This window comes from Spermophilus citellus, assembly GCF_964194105.1.
Source record: "Spermophilus citellus genome assembly, chromosome: 4".
NCBI classification, from domain to species: domain Eukaryota; kingdom Metazoa; phylum Chordata; class Mammalia; order Rodentia; family Sciuridae; genus Spermophilus; species Spermophilus citellus.
Window position 1 is genome coordinate 23,400,387 of NC_138185.1, and position 16,236 is coordinate 23,416,622.

Below are 16,236 nucleotides of genomic sequence, written 5' to 3' on the forward strand. Positions count from 1 at the left end.
ACCACCCTTGGATTCAATCCCCAGTAACAACAAAAAATTGTGCTAAGTGAAGAGCCAGACACTAAAGGCTACATATTGTATGATTCCATTCATATGATATGTCCAAAATAGTCAAGAGTCAGAGAGTCAGAAAATAGATTAGTGGATGTCAAGAACTGGAGTGGGGAAAGTTGGAAGGAAATGAGGAGTGACTTTTATTGAGAAAGGAATTTCTTTTAGGGCAATGAAATGTTCTAAAATTGATTATGGTAATGGCTATATACCTCTGTGAATATCATTGAAATATACATTTTAAAAAAGTTTTTAGTTGTAGATGAATACAATTCTTTTATTTTATTTATTTATTTGTATATGGTGCTGTGGATTGAACCTTGTGCCTCACTACCTCACTGTGCCTCACTGCTGCTGAGCTGCAACCCCAGCCCTGAAATATACATTTTAAATCATTTGTACATTTTAAATGAGTGAATTGTTTGATATAAATTACACCTCAATAAAAAAACTCACTGTGACTTTGATTAGAATTACAATAAACATACAGATTAATTTGGAAAAAATACAGACGTCTTTACAAGTATTCCTTTCCAGAAAGATTATATCCATTATTTCATCAGAAAAATTTAGCATTATCCATTCATTCATTCCTTCGTGGCTTGTTGGCACTTTTTTAGTAGTATTACAGTCATGTAGACATCTGTTTCCTTCTCAGTGCCTAGCACCAAGTTTATACATGATGGGCATTTTATACATAATTGTGAAATGATTGGATAAAATAATGAATGAAAAAATGAACAAACTTATGACTGCTTTTGTAACCAGCAGGACCCAGGCTGATCAGAGAAAAGAAATATGGGAGGAAGGAGGAGATAAGAGAAGATATCGACAAAGAAGATAGACACTGGACAGGCACGGGAAATGGTAGACACAGAGAAGAAAAGAATGTGGAACTTTTGGAATGGACTAGAGAAGAGTTTCTTGAACTCTTAAAGTGGGCTCAGTCTGGACTCCATTGCCATGAGAGAGACTAGAAGAAGGTCCTGAAGCTGAGGTTCAAAGTACAGTACTCTTGCTCTGTTATCTGTGCTATTATTATACACTGTCCTCCGGCCAGCTATTTTCAGGCCTTAATCCAGAGACCTTGTGTCTGTTCCCCTTGGAAGGTAGCTTTGGTGCCAGTTGGACTCTGTACCTCTTCTCTGTTGAGAAAACAGAACATGAGCCAGTACAGAAGGTAACCCTTTTCTCCATCTACTTACAGGAGGGAAATCATACACAATTTTTCCTACCATTCTGTGCTGGCCTTACCCATAACAAGTGAATGAGGGCAGCTTTCAAATCCTTTATTGTCACAGCATTTGGAATGCTGCCTAAAAGAGAATTGTAACTGAGGGCTAGGGGTAGAGTGCTTGCCTAGCATGCATGAAGTCCTGGGTTCAATCCCTAGGGGTGGTAGGGGAGAGACAGAGACAGAGAGAGAAAGCCTAGACTATAAAAGAAAATGGGAAGAATAGCCAGGGGTACCCTCTTACATGTATATCAGGATCCCTCAAGTGAAATAGATACATGCAAAAATACTCATTACAGTAGTTCTGTTATCTAGGTAAGCAGCATTGTTTAAATTGTTAGTCTTCAATCTAGTGTACTCTATTTCTGTGGATACCTAAACAGAAAAGTTTTCAGAGATTAAATATATCTAGATCCTCAAATTTCATGTGTAATATTTCCTAACACTGATCTGCTAGGAAATCTGGAGTTGGTTCCCCTTGCCTACTCTCTCCTTCACAGTTTTCTTTCTCCCATGTTAATATGAATGTCATATTCTCTCTTTTATCCCAAATTTTATTCTGGAGAGGAATCAAGCTCAAACCCTCACATACACTAAAATATGCAGTCCATCACTAACCTACATCCCCAGCTCCTAAATAATTATTTTTTGATGGTACCCCACTCTGACATCAGAATTGTCTGAGGGGGTTGTGAAAATACAAGTCAGGTATGGGAATGTAGCTCAGAGGTAGAGTAATTGCTAGCAAGTGCAAGGTCCTGAGTTCAATCCCCAATATCACCCACCCCCGCCCTGAAAAAAATGTCAGAGGTTTTATCTTCAGGAGATTCTGATTCATTAGGTTGGGGTGGGGTCATAGATTTATAATAAGGTCCTCAGGAACTTATTTATACACGCTAAAATTTGGGAAGTCCTGGCTCTGAATATGGAGTCACTAGATTTATTGTTTACTCCTTATTCAGTGTATGAACTGCAAAAAAAATGAGCCTGTTTCTTTCTTGATAAAATATAAAATGAGAGAAGAGAAATAGAAGGAGGTGAAGGTTAATGTAGACTGGATAATCTGTAACAGGTCTCAAATTATGGTTCCATTTCTCCCTTCCAGCAGCAGAGAATGGGCCTTCAAAATGAGTTTCAAATAAAAGAGGTAGACAGAGAGAAGAGGAGATGGAACTTGTACAATAGAATTGGGAGTCATGTCAAGAAGTGTTTTTTGAGTCCCTATGGTAAGCTTATTCCTGGACTCTGTGCCATGGGAGAAAATGAAAGAAGCCCTTGGAGCTGGGATTCAGGATATGGCACTCATATGGAAACCCAATACTTTTATGGGAAAGAGGGGGAAAAAAAGAACAAACTTAGCTAAGGCAGAGGCCAAAGAAAATTAATGAAACACACCATGCCTGCCTCACATGGTTATATAAATCAATACAAATTCAGCTAATTCTTCAAATTAATATAAAACTGCTTTAAAATGCATCACCTGATCCTCACAACTGCCTTAGTAGTGAGTACAGCACATATTATTAACCCAATTTTAAAGATACAAGAAATCTAGAAAAGACTTGCCAACACCACAAAGAGGGCTAAAGGCAAATCTGTGACAAGGTTCAAGGTTTCAGACTTTCAGACTAGTGTATGTTCCACTGCACCAATGTGAACTGCACCCAAATGAACTTGGAGAAGTCTGTCTCCTAAAAATCTCCAGGAGCACTGTCATAAGCTGAGGAGGAAACTCCCAGCCACTTTGAACTTTAGACTGGAGCAAGACCACATTTACCATGATCTCTTTAACCTCCTGACAACTTCCTGAAAGATCCCAAATTCAGGAAGCTCTCATGTTTTTGAACCTTCATAGTTCTTGACTTGTCAAGTGTCATAGAAGCATTTATATACCCATTTGCTCCCAGAGATGTGTCTCCCACCTCCCCATCCTCTCCATTGAAATAAGAAAAAGGACATTGTTCCCAATATTTCCTAAATAAAATTGCAGCTCACAGGCAAATATTTTGCCCCCATGGATTGTGAGATCCATGAGGTAGATTTCCCCTGTTTATTGCTATATCCTAAGCACTTATTATATTTCCTGACATATATCTATAAAAATAAAATTAGATTTCTGTCAGTATGTTTCACGTGTGAAAACAACCGAATAGGTTTTCACCAATCTGGTTGTCAAATTTAAGATTCTCTAACAATATTTGTAGTAGTTTGGGGAACATTTCAAAAGGTACAGTCATCTGAAAAAGCAGCTGATACTAAAGTTCAATAAGAGGCCTGTGTGACTGCTTATTTGGATAGATTTCCATGTATTAAAATATCATGGCCACCCTAGTCACTGGGTCATTGTTGCCCTGGACTCAACAACCTCCCCTTTGAGCTCTCTCCCCAACCCCCAACCCCACCACCTGCCTTCTGCCCAGCTGTCTTCTGCAGGCTGTTTCCACTGAGGAAAAGGAATCATATTGTATGTCTGCAATCTAGAAACTCCACTCTTTCGACCCCCTTGCTGATGCAAGTAAGGGTGCCAGCTTCCTGCTGGCACTAAGGATTATATCCACATAAGAATTCAACAGAGAGGAAAGGAAAAAAAAAAGAATTCAACAGAGAAGTGGCAGGAAGATCATTTCTACTGTCCAAGGGATTGCTGATGATTATGATGAAAAGTAACTAGTGAAGGCATTTAAGAAGAAATTGCCCTCCAATTTTACTATAATTGAGCATCCATAAAATGAAAAAAAAAATTCAGCTACAGGGTGACCAGCACAAGGACATAAGTCAGTTCCTGGTAGGAGACTGGACTGGGTAAGGATAATCAACTGAAGGTTCATAGGTTTTAGGTGCTTGTGGCTTACTGAAGCTTAGGTGAGGGTTTCCTTGCAATGAATAGAATTTCCCTTCGGTCCCCTGTCACAAGTTTAAAAACCTCACAGTTTGCATAATTATTTAACTTGGACCACTATAACTTTTTCATACAATACACAGAATGAAAAGAGCCTATATATTGGGGGCGGGAGCAAAAGGGAGCAAAAAACAAACTTCTAGTTAAAAATCACACTCAGAAATGCAGATGTCACCAGGCACAGTAGTGCATGCCTATAATCCCAGTGACTCAGGAGGCTGAGGCAGGAGGATTGCAAGTTGGAGGCCAGCCTCAACAACTTAGTGAGTTCCCAAGCAACTTAGTGAGACCCTGTCTCAAAATAAAATATAAAAATAAGAGCTGAGGATGTGGCTCAGTGCTAAAGCACCTCTGGGTTCAATCCCAGACCTAAATAAATAAATAAGAAAATAAAAAGAAATGCAGGTGTTGGTATACTAGAAATATTTCCTGCATGAACAAGTCTATGCACTATGTTCCAGGGTAAATAGCTTCAGGGTCTTATGTATTTTCTTTAAATAAAATAATGATTCTTCCTGTTGATAAAACATAAAACTTTAAGTAGACCAAACCTTAGATGAGGGCTATTCTCAAAGCTTCCATCCCAAAAAAGAGATAACAGGTAATGTCTAAGGTTCTCCTAGGCCTGAAGTTCTGGATATTCCTTGTCCCATCTCTGCTTCAAAATTACAAGCTCCCTGATACCTAGTGCATGGAGTTCAAACTACTCCTATGTTTTTTTTGGCTCAGCCCTATATCCTGGGTCCCTGTAGGGTCTGGCACTACCTTAACTGATCCATCTGAGCTATGATGTTCTTCTAGGCTGCCTTTAGTGTTAGCTGAAGCTCCTGCAGTCCCTGGGCAAGAATGTTATAATGATAGGGAAATGAATGGTCAGAGGAAAAACTCTGGATTAGAAGTCAGGAACACTGAATTTTAGATGAAACTTCTATAGATTAATTCAATTCATTTGCCTCAACTGTAAATGAGGGAAATGGTTTGTTAAATGTGCTTTCTAAATCTAGATTTTATTGTTCATTCTGAGGGCAAGAAAGAGGGTTGGAAAGTGAGAACTGGAAAAAACTCACAAAAAAGGAGATATTTCACATGGTTCTGAAAGAATAAGCAGGACTAAGACTGGCCCAGGTAAGGAAAGCCCTTAATTTTATTTAGGAAGAGAGAACAGTCTTAGAGTTTAGGTGAAGAAGCTGAGAAGTATGACCAATCTAAAAGCCAAAGTTAATTCTAAATAATGTTTTCATCTGGGGCTGTGGGGGTGGCTCGGTGGCTCAGTGGTATAGCGTCTGCCTAGCATGTGCGAGGCACTGGGTTGGATTTTCAGCACCACATATAAATAAAGAAAATAAAGGTCCATTCATATCTATAACAATAATAATAATAATAATAATAATAATAATATTGTTTTCATCTATCAGTGATACTTTTTCATAATGCTAAATTTATTGAATATAAAGTACTATATGTTGTGATGTTATGCTCTATTCTAATGCAGTTAAAATCTTTATTTTTATTTTTTATTTATTTATTTTTTTATTTATTTAGTTTTTTTACAAAATCTTTATTTTTAATTGAGCAGTGTGGTGTCATAGTTGATATTTGCAGGGGCAAAATGTCTTTACTTTTATTTGGGTACTTGCTAAAGTGTTAATGAAATTTTTTAAAAAAATATATCAACCACTATTTAAATAAAATAGCAACCAATTCTGTTTAGGCTACATTTTGTTGGCTATAAGACTAAAAAGATAGAATATCAAGATAATAAAAGTCAAGTAAAGGGCTGGGGTTGTGGCTCAGCAGTAGAGCGCTTGCCTAGCACATACAAGGCCCTGGGTTCAATCCTCAGCATTGTATAAAAATAAATAAATAAAATAAAGATATTGTGTCCAACTACAACTAAAAAATAAATATTAAAAAAATGTCAAGTAAAGACTAAAGGACTATTCTAGATTAAAGGAGACTAAAAAGAGAAATAACAACTACATACTACATGCAATTCTTTGGCAGGATCCTTTTACTATAAAGGACATTGGGACAACTTGGAAAAACTGTAACAGAGTCTGAGGATTATATGACAGTGATATATGAACACTGATTTCCTTATTTTGATAGTTTTATTATAGTTATATAGGAGAAAGTCCTATATACATGCTAAAGGATCTACATCACATCTTCCCTCCAATGGATCAGGCAAGTTATTTGTGTTGTATTTGCAACATTTCTATAAATTTGAGAATCTTATAATTCTCATTGTAGTACGTATTTTGAGTGTTTATTCATCTTCCATCTCAGTTAATCCTGTGGCAATCTTTGGAGATTTGAAGAACAAGATTTGTTACCCAATTTTAAAGATAAAAAATGTGAGGCTCCTAGGGATGTCATAACTTGCAGAAGATTACAGAGCAACTAGGGCCTCTGCCTAGAGATCCTCAGGATAGGCTTTTTTTTTTTTTTTTTTTTTTTTTTTTGGTACCAGGGATTGAACCCAAGAGTGCTTAACCACGAGCCACATCCCAGGCTTTTTATTTTTTATTTTTTTTTATTTTGAGACCAGGTCCAATTAAGTTGCTTAAGGCCTTGCTAAATTGCTGAGACTGCCTCAGGCTCCCAACCTACTGGGATTACAAATATATTCCAGGCCCAGCTGGATAGTATTCTTTTTTGTGGGGAGGGGGTATCGTTGATTGAACTCAGGGACACTCAACGACTGAGCCACATCCCCAGTCCTATCTTGTATTTTATTTAGTTAGAGACAGTGTCTCACTGAGTTGCTTAGCGCCTCACTTTGGCTGAGGCTGGCTTTGAACTTGTGTCCTCCTGCCTTAGCCTCCCAAGCCGCTGGGATTACAGGCATGTGGCAGCTGAGGATTATGTTTTCAAATTGAAAATCTGGTAGGTCATACCCCTACTTGAAACTTTTCAATGATTCCTCAACATTTGTAATATTGCATTTATAAATCTGTGTATGAAACATAAATTCTAAGACTTTCCCCAAAGCTTTTCCTCTTAATATCTTCTCCATCTCAACTAATGAAAATTCCATTTTTCTAGTTGCACGCACATGTGAGCAAGCATACACACACACACATAAATATCTTGGAGATATTTCTGATTCCATTCTTTTGTACTGTTTATCAAGCTCATCAATAAATCCTATTGACTCTTCCTTCAAAACATCCAAATGTGACCACTTTTCATGACCTCTATCATTATCAAATCTTGCCTGAACTACTGTAAGTGCCTCGTTATTGGACCCCTTGCTATTATCCCACATCCCCAAACACCTGCTCTCAAGATAGTGTGCAGATTATATGCTATAGATGCTCAGTTTAAAAAACTGTTTAATGAATGGATGAATAAGCATATCTCAGTTAAGGAAAGGATATCTTTGAGGTTTTCTCTTTAACGTTTTTTGTCTTATAAACTGTAGTCAACATTCCCCAAACCAACTCCAACCCTCCTAAGTAAACTTCTGGCTAGACAGATAACAAACTGTCAAAGAAGCTAAAGCTGTGTAAGTAGAAGCACAAGTGTCTAGAACAAGGAATATAAGTGTCCTCCTGTCCAGAACAAGTTATAACTGCTATGAGACCCTGGTCAAATCTCTTCTACTCTCAGATCCTCAAGCTCCTCATCTGTCAAGTGTTGTGAACCACACTCTCCACTTAAAAAAGCAGGGGACAGGGAACAAATATATTAGTACAGGGGAGACATAGTTTGCTATTGAAATATATAGAAACATCTTAGGTATTATGAGAGATTATACACTAAGTGGTAGTATGTGTCTTCCAATGAGGCTAATGTAATCTTAGATATGTAAAGTCAAAGCATGTAATAGTATGTGTGTAAGGCAGAGCATAACTGGAATACTTAATGAGATATTTGCCAACTAAACTATGTCTAAGAGACCTCCATGAATAATGAGAGAGTTTAGGAAACCATATCATATGAGGAACATAGGAATGTGGACTCAGAACTACCTCATTCATAAAACAAGAATATTGGACTAGGTTCAGGGGGTTTCAAATTGAGCTTTGCAAGTTCCTAGAGTTTCTATACACATACCTCACAGAGTCCACAGTGATAGAGTGGAGAAGCAAATAGGCTTCCCATCTGTGCCTCTACAAAGATTACTCCAATTATGCCTCTAAAAATATATGTCATGGGAGCTTATTATTCTCATCTTACAAATGGTTAACAGTGCTTACAAGGGAGGTAATTTCCCACAAAGTGAATGTTAGAGTAAGGGTCAAATTGGAATGATCAAGAATCAGAATTAAACTTTTGGGGATTGTTCGGGTAGGGATATTGATATATATTTCCTGCTTTACGTGGGAAGTCCAAAAGACCTCTCAGAACTGGAACTGAGAGTCTCAAATTCTTAGAAAAAAGTTTAAGGTGTCAGACACTGATGATCATTACCAGTACCTAATCTGTCCCCAACCAAATCCAGGAAAAGAAGCAAAGCTCCAGGCCTTCTGTAACATTTTTTAAATGTTACTCTGCCCTCAATCAAGAACCCTGATCCCACTGACTACCTACTAAAACAGGGTTCCCCCACCTCACCCATCCCAGCTGTCTTACTATGTCTAGGAGAACTCCATGAATAATGAAGGAGCAGTTCCCTACATTTGTGTAATTCTGAAGGTCAGTGCTAGAAGTTATGTAAATAAGTCTCCTACCTACCCCTGACAGTTGTGACAGGTGGGAAAAACAGGCTCAGAAAGGGGCATTAACTAAAGCCAATCTCCTCATTAAATGTTTACTGAACACATGAGTATAAACTCAAGTAGCTGACATGGAGCTCAGAACACTGAAACAGTTCTCAAGACAGTTTTCAATCCGTTTATTATTCATCTGCTACCTACTTCCAAAAAAAGTGAAAAAGTATAGCCTACTTGTCTCATTTTCACCACATTAGGGAAGGGTTCTTTAGACTATCAAGAGTCATGAAACTCAGGGAGAAGTGAGAGAAGCAGATTAAAAATCTATGTTAATGGGCTGGGGTTGTAGCTCAGCAGTAGAGTGCTTGCCTAGCACGTGTGAGCATGTGTGAGGCCCTGGGTTCCATCCTCAGCACCACATTAAAAAAAACAACAACAACAACAAAAAAAAAACAAAGGTATTGTATACAACTAAAAAAATTAATATATTTTTTAAAATCAATGTTAAACATAAAATCCTCCAGCACTCCTCCACAATCTGCCTACCTCATTTAAGTAGAGGAAGACTTTTCCAGCAACAAGTTATTTCCCACCAATCTCCCATTAGTTTTGAGTGTTTACACTTCTAGTTACAACTTACCCCCAAGCAAGAAAAGCAGATTCCTCCTCCAGCTCCTACACCCCAAATTTTCTAAAATTCTCCCTTTTTCTTACCATCTCAACAGAAACCCAATCTGTCTACTGAATCACCAGAGAGTCACCATAGGTTGCAGCAGAACCTCTAAAAATCACTTCCTCTTCAGAAACAATCATAGGATTCTGAAAGATCAGAGCCAAAAGGAATCTTACAGATTATCTGTAATTCATCTCCCATCATTCTCACAAAAGGAAGGCTCAGAGAGGGGGAAGAGAATGATCTGAAGCTATCTTATGCCTCAAATGAGTGTTTTTCTTTACCAAGTATATTTTGATTAGTAGATATACTGTTGTGAAATCAGTAAAGATATAGATTGAGGTAAAAAGTCCCTTCCTCCTCACTGAAGTAAACTCCAGGCTGGACCTAGATAATTAACTGAGCCACTGAATGATAGACTCTGGTATTCCATGTTCTCCTAACAAATATCCCTGTCAGAATATGGGTTTGTCACCAGTCGCAGTGGCCCACACCTATTATCCCAGTGGCTCAGGAGGTTGAGGCAGGAGGATCTCAAGTTCAAAGCCAGCCTCAGCAACTTTGGTCCTAAGCAATTTAGCAAGATCCTGTCTTTAAATAAGATATAAAAAGGGACTACCTTCAAATCTCTGCCCAAGCTAGGTGTGGCACATGCTTGTAATCTCAGTGACAAGGGGAGCCTAAGGCAGGAAGATTGAAAGCTTGAGTCCAGCCTCAGAAATTTAGCAAGACCCTATCTCAAAAAAAAAAAAAAAAAAAAAAGAACTGGGGAGGTAATTCAATGGTAGAGCACCACTGGATTTAATCCCCAGTACCCAAACCCAAACCACAACAAAAAATACACCACACTATCTCTGATGAAATGTCACCTTATAAGAGTGTCCTTGCCTTATTAATCCCCACTCTGCATTGTCATTCTCCTTGCCTTTACTCTGCTCTATATTTTCTATAACACTAGTCACTACTTGTGCTTGTTTACCATTTGTCTTTCATACTGTATTGTACCCTACATGAGGGCAAGAACTTTGGTTGAGAATAGTGCCTGGCACATACTTACTATGTATTCAGTAAGTATTTACTGAATGAACAAATTGTTCCCTGCATAAAGCTTTTACTCCAAACAGATTTAGTCTTTTCACTAATCAATAATAATAATATCTAATAGTGCTTTCAGTATGCCAGGAATTGGCCACTTGGGTTTGTAATCTTTTCCAATCTTTCTTAGTGACAACTTCATGAGATAAAAACTATTTTTAATCCATATTTTACAATTGAGAAAACTGAGGTTCAAGAGGTTAATTTCTCCAAGACAAGATAGCTGGTTAGTGTCAGTTAGATCTCAAACTATGCTAGTTGACTCCAAAACCTTGTTCCCTCTTAAGCATTTTTTTTTTTTTTCCTGAGGGGGAGGCAGGTAACCAGGAATTGAACTCAGGGACACTGAGCCACTGAGCCACACCCCCACTCCTACTTTGCATTTTATTTAGAGACGGGGTCTCCATGAGTTACTTGGTGCTCACTTTTGCAAAGGCTGGCTTTGAATTTCTCAGCCTCCGGAGCCACTGGGATTAAAGGCCTGCGACACCACATCTGGCTGTTCTCTTAATCTTTACATCATATTTCCTCCCTAAAATGCTTTCTCCCTTGTGAAAAAAAATTGTGTAGTGACTCTTTTCAGTTTGGTCTTTAATTGCTTTCAGGCTATTTTATAGAGGCCTATTTAGTCTTTCCAAATAGGATGTAAACTACACAAGACCATGAGTTAGGTCATTTAGACCTGATAACAAACTTTATCTGATACTTTCAAAGCTAGTTTAAATTGGGAAGGGGTTATGGCTCAGTGGTAGAGAGCTTGCCTAGCACGTGTGAGGCACTGGGTTCAATCCTCAGCACCACATAATTAATAAATAAATAAATAAATAAATAAATAAATAAATAAATAAAGGTATTGTGTCCATTTATATATTCTAAAAATATTTTTTTAAAGTTAGCTTAAATTAGCTAATCTGGTTAATTTCTCTTTCCATCTGTCACTAGAGTGAAACTGTGTGGATATCAGTAGCAGTTCTGCCTTCAAATACGTATATGACCCTTAGGTAAATCACAGCCTCTCTGGCCCTTAATCTATGGATCTATAAAGAGGATTGACTAGATGGATTCTAACAATTGCTTTAAAATTCCAAAAATACTATTATTCCATGAACATTTACAATGTGTCAAGCCAAAAATAAAAAGCCAAATTCTAACTTGCTATGGTTCTATTTTACCTAATTGGAGTATTTTCCTAAGAGCACTATTTCTTTTGTTGACTATTTCAATCATATATAAGCATGTTCCAAAACAAAGAATGAGCTACAAAAGTAGTTTGTTATTGTCACTACAGTTATATAAATGATACAGTTAAAACTGAGAAGACAGCTGTAAGAAAAGAAAGCTCTACAAGAAGTACAACTGGAACAAATAACTAAGAAGATGTCATTTTTTAAAGCATCAGTAAAAATTGGGCATAGTGGCACATGCCTGTAATTCCAGCCACTTTGGAGCTAAACCAGGAAGATCAAAAGTTTGAGGCCAACCTGGGAAATTTAGCAAGACCTTGTTTTGAAAATAAAAAGGAGAGTGGGCTGGGGGTTGGGCTCACTGGTAGAGTGCTACTGGGTTCAATATCCAATACTGAAAAAAAATCAATAAAAATTAAAACAGAATGAAATTGGGATCTAAAAGGAAGAACTTTGTGGAAAAGAAGAATTTAATAGAATAAAAAAAGTGGCAGGTAATGGTTTATTTAAAAAAAACACAAAAATCTACCTAAAAGGAAATGCAATCTTAATATACTACTCTTATATAAATGGTGATTTTTTAAAAATATTTTTTTAGTTGTAGTTGGACACAATGCCTTTATTTTTTTATTTTTATGTAGTGCTGAGGATCAAACCCAGTACCTCACACATGCTAGACAAGCATTCTACCACTGAGCCACAACCCCAGCCCCTAAATGGTGATTTTAAATTAACTAAAAAATATAATTATATTGGGAGGATGGGAGAAAGAAAAGATGGGTTTGTATATGAGAACTCATCTATCATGCCCACCTTTTTTACCTTTTTTAAAGTAAGCATTGATGACCAGATATGGTGGCACATGCCTGTAATCCCAGCGACTTGGAGGCTGAGACAGGAGGATCACAAGTTTGAGGCCAGCCTCAGCAACTTAGCTAGACCCTAAGCAATTTATTGATATTCTGCTTCAAAATGAAAAATAAAGGGCTGGGGCTATAGCTCAGAGGAAGAGCACTTACCTAGCATGCGTAAGGTACTGGGTTCAATCCTCAGCACCACATAAAAGTAAATAAATAGAATAAAGGCATTCTGTCCATCTACAACTACAAAAAAAAATTTTTTTAATGAAAAATAAAGGGACTAGGGCTGTAGCTCAGGGGTAGAGCACCTGCACTGCACGTCTGAGGTACTGGGTTTAATCCTCAGCACCACATAAAAATAAATAAAGATATTATGTCTATCTATAATAAAAAAATATTTTAAAAAAAATGAAAAATAAGGGGAGGGTGTTGTGACTCAGCAATAGAATGCTTGCCTAGCATATTTGAGGCCCTGGGATGGATCTTCAGCACCACATAAAAATAAAAAAATAAAATAAATGTATTGTGTCCAACTACAGCTAAAAAATATATATTTAAAAAAATGAAAAATAAAAAATGCTGGGGATGTGGCTCAGTGATTAAGTGCCCCTGAGGTCAAGCCCTAGTACCAAAAAAAGAAAGAAATTAATAAAAAAAAGTAAGGAAGGATGGAAAGAAGGAAAGATAAGATAAAGAAAGGTTAGGAGTTTAGTTTAATAGTAGAGCATTTATTTGCTCAGCATCACACCAACAAAGATGAAGAAACAGTAGTAAACTGTTTAAAAATAGAGAAAATAAAAGGAAATAACAACCTATATGCCATATTTGAACTTTACTTTCTTATAACAAAGGTTATTTACTTATAGTTTGCTCTTACTTTATTATAAACATGAAAGAATTGAATAATAATTGCCATATGTATGGACATGATAGCATACACCTAAAATCTCAGCTACTCAACAGGCTAAGGCAGGAGGATCATAGGTTTGAAGCTAGCCTTAACAATTTAGTAAGATTCCATCTCATTTTTTCTCATTTTATTTTATTTTTTTAATAATGAAATAACTCATTAAAATAATAAATAATTTTTAAATGAAAGAATAATAAAAGTGTTGGAGATATAGCCCAATAATAGAGCACTCCTGAGTTTAATCTATAATAATAATAATAATAATAATACAGTAAACTGGGTACCATGGTGCACGCCTATAATCCCAGCAGCTCTGCAGGCTGAGGCAGGAGGGTCACAAGTTCTAAGACAGCCTCAGCTAAAGCGAGGCACTAAGCAACTCAGTGAGACCCTGTCTCTAAATAAAATACAAAATAGGGCTGGGGATGTGGCTCAGTGGCCAAGTGCCCCTGAGTTCAATCCCTGGTATCGCACCATCACCAAAAATGAAATAGTAATTGTCTATATGATATTTACATCCCACCCCTCTATCCCTGTATCCATAACACCTAGCACAGGGTTGAGTACCTGATATCTTTAATAATTCCAGTTGAAGTAATGATCAATATAAAACTGGAATGAGAATGTTTTGTTATGGAATTAAAGAATTTTATACTCTAAATTTAGAGATTATTTAATCCAGTGCTCCCACAGAATACTGTTTCCTGTGATACTAACAACACACTGCAAAAAATATTTGGGGCTCAAATAAATTTGGGAGATCCCATGTTAAACAAATTAATCAGGTATCTTTCTTGTGGTACTTCTTGGAGACTTCACTATTTTAACATATACTGAGGATCCCACACAAATGAAATTTATTATGTAGTGTTTCCCCAACTCATTTGTTTCATGATTCTAGAAACCCCTGCTAAACAAACAAACAAAATGTGCACCAATAACATTTAGGGCTGTGGATATATCTTAGTGGTAGAGCATTTGCCTAGTATGCCGAGGCACTAGATTCAATCTCCATCACCACAAAAAAAGAAAAAAAAAAAGTCCTTGCTAATATCTCAAGTAATTGGTGATTCCTGGAGCATTCTTTGGAAAACACTGATTTAATCTACTCCCCTCATTTTTCAGGTGGGGAAAGAGAGGCTCCTTAAAATCTGTTCAGGTAGGGCTGGGGATATGGCTCAAGCGGTAGCGCGCTGGCATGGCATGCGTGCGGCCCGGGTTCGATCCTCAGCACCACATACAAAACAAAAAGATGTTGTGTCCGCCGAGAACTAAAAAATTATATATTAAAAATAAATTCATTCTCTCTCTCTCTCTCTCTCTCTCTCCTCTCTCTTAAAAAAAAAAAAAGAAATGTTACTTATAAAAAAAAAATCTGTTCAGGTAAGGATGGTTGGGAAACTACTGAAATACCAGTGTCTCAGAATTTTGGAGAAATCTCTAGTGATTGAACAAATCTGGCCTGTGTTTTCTGTTTTTCAATAGGCACCTTTCAAACCTGCATCAGTTCTTTCAAACCAGGAAATAAATTCAGACACAAGCATCTCCTGTGTAGATCTTTGAATATTTTCTGGTCTTATGGTGCCTAAGATGTGGGCCCAAATGTCAGCTGGAGCTCAACTGTAAGTCCTGGAGCAGGAGCTAAAGTGAATCTCAACAAACATTAACAGATAGTGAGCTTTTGGTGGCAAATACCCTCATATTACTAAACAATAGTAATATGATAACCAACCACTCAATGAATAAATAAATGCTTTCCAATATCATCTCATTTGATATTTATAACAATCTAGTGAGGAAAACAAGATTGGAATTATTATCCCTATTTTATGGAAGAGGAAACTGATTCTGGAATATATAAATACCTTGCCTGTGATTACATGGCAAGTTAGTGGCAGAGTTGGGATAAGAACCTAAATTTCTTATCTCAGGTTAGGGTACTTCTTGCTATATCACATTAACAGGGCAGATTTTGAATGAGGGCCAATTTAATTCTTCGCCATGAAACATCCAACTTTTTCCTATAAAAAAACAGATCAGTTCTCAGAATGTTCATGGGTATTGGCAGAAGCAATACCTCAATTACTAGAAATTTAATGCCCTATTTGGGTTCCGTATAGTAATATTTCGTAGAGAGCCAAGTTGCTAGGGGGAGAAAGTCTTAGGAAGTTCCCACTGGGGAGGCTGCCAGCCTAGTGGTACAAACAAGGAGTGAGACAGATTTGGATTTGAATCTTGGCCATGTCACTTACTCTATGACCTTACTCACTATTAACCCCTCCAAGTTTTTCTGCACTTGTAAAATGGGTCTAAGAATCCCAGTTTGTAAAGCTGAGAGGAGTCAGAAAAGTATAATATCAAGGTTAAGAATTGAAGTTCTCTGGGGGCTGGGTTGTGGCTCAGCAGTACAGCGCTCGCCTAGCACGTACAAGGCCCTGGGTTTGATCCTCAGTACCATATAAAGATAAATAAAATAAAGGTATTGTGTCCAACTACAACTAAAAATAAATATTAAAAAAAAAAAGAATTTAAGTTCTAGGGCTGGGACTGCAGCTCAGTCAGTGGTAGAGCACTTGCCTACATGTGGCAGTCACTGGGTCAATCCTTAGCACTTCATAAAAATAAATAAATAAAATAATTGAAAAAAAAAAGAGTTTAAGCTCTGTAAT

At 37.2% G+C, this 16,236-nt stretch overlaps 1 protein-coding gene and 1 pseudogene across 3 annotated transcripts in view; one reads left to right on the top strand and one right to left on the bottom strand.

Annotated features, from left to right (window-relative positions):
• ACSS2 (acyl-CoA synthetase short chain family member 2) overlaps positions 1–16,236 on the bottom strand; it is a 48,970-nt gene that overhangs the window by 25,894 nt on the left and 6,840 nt on the right. The window lies entirely within an intron of this gene.
• On the top strand, positions 3,300–5,158 carry LOC308647322 (eukaryotic translation initiation factor 1-like; annotated as a pseudogene). Its single transcript has 2 exons — positions 3,300–3,320; positions 3,767–5,158. The product of its transcript is annotated as a eukaryotic translation initiation factor 1-like (transcript).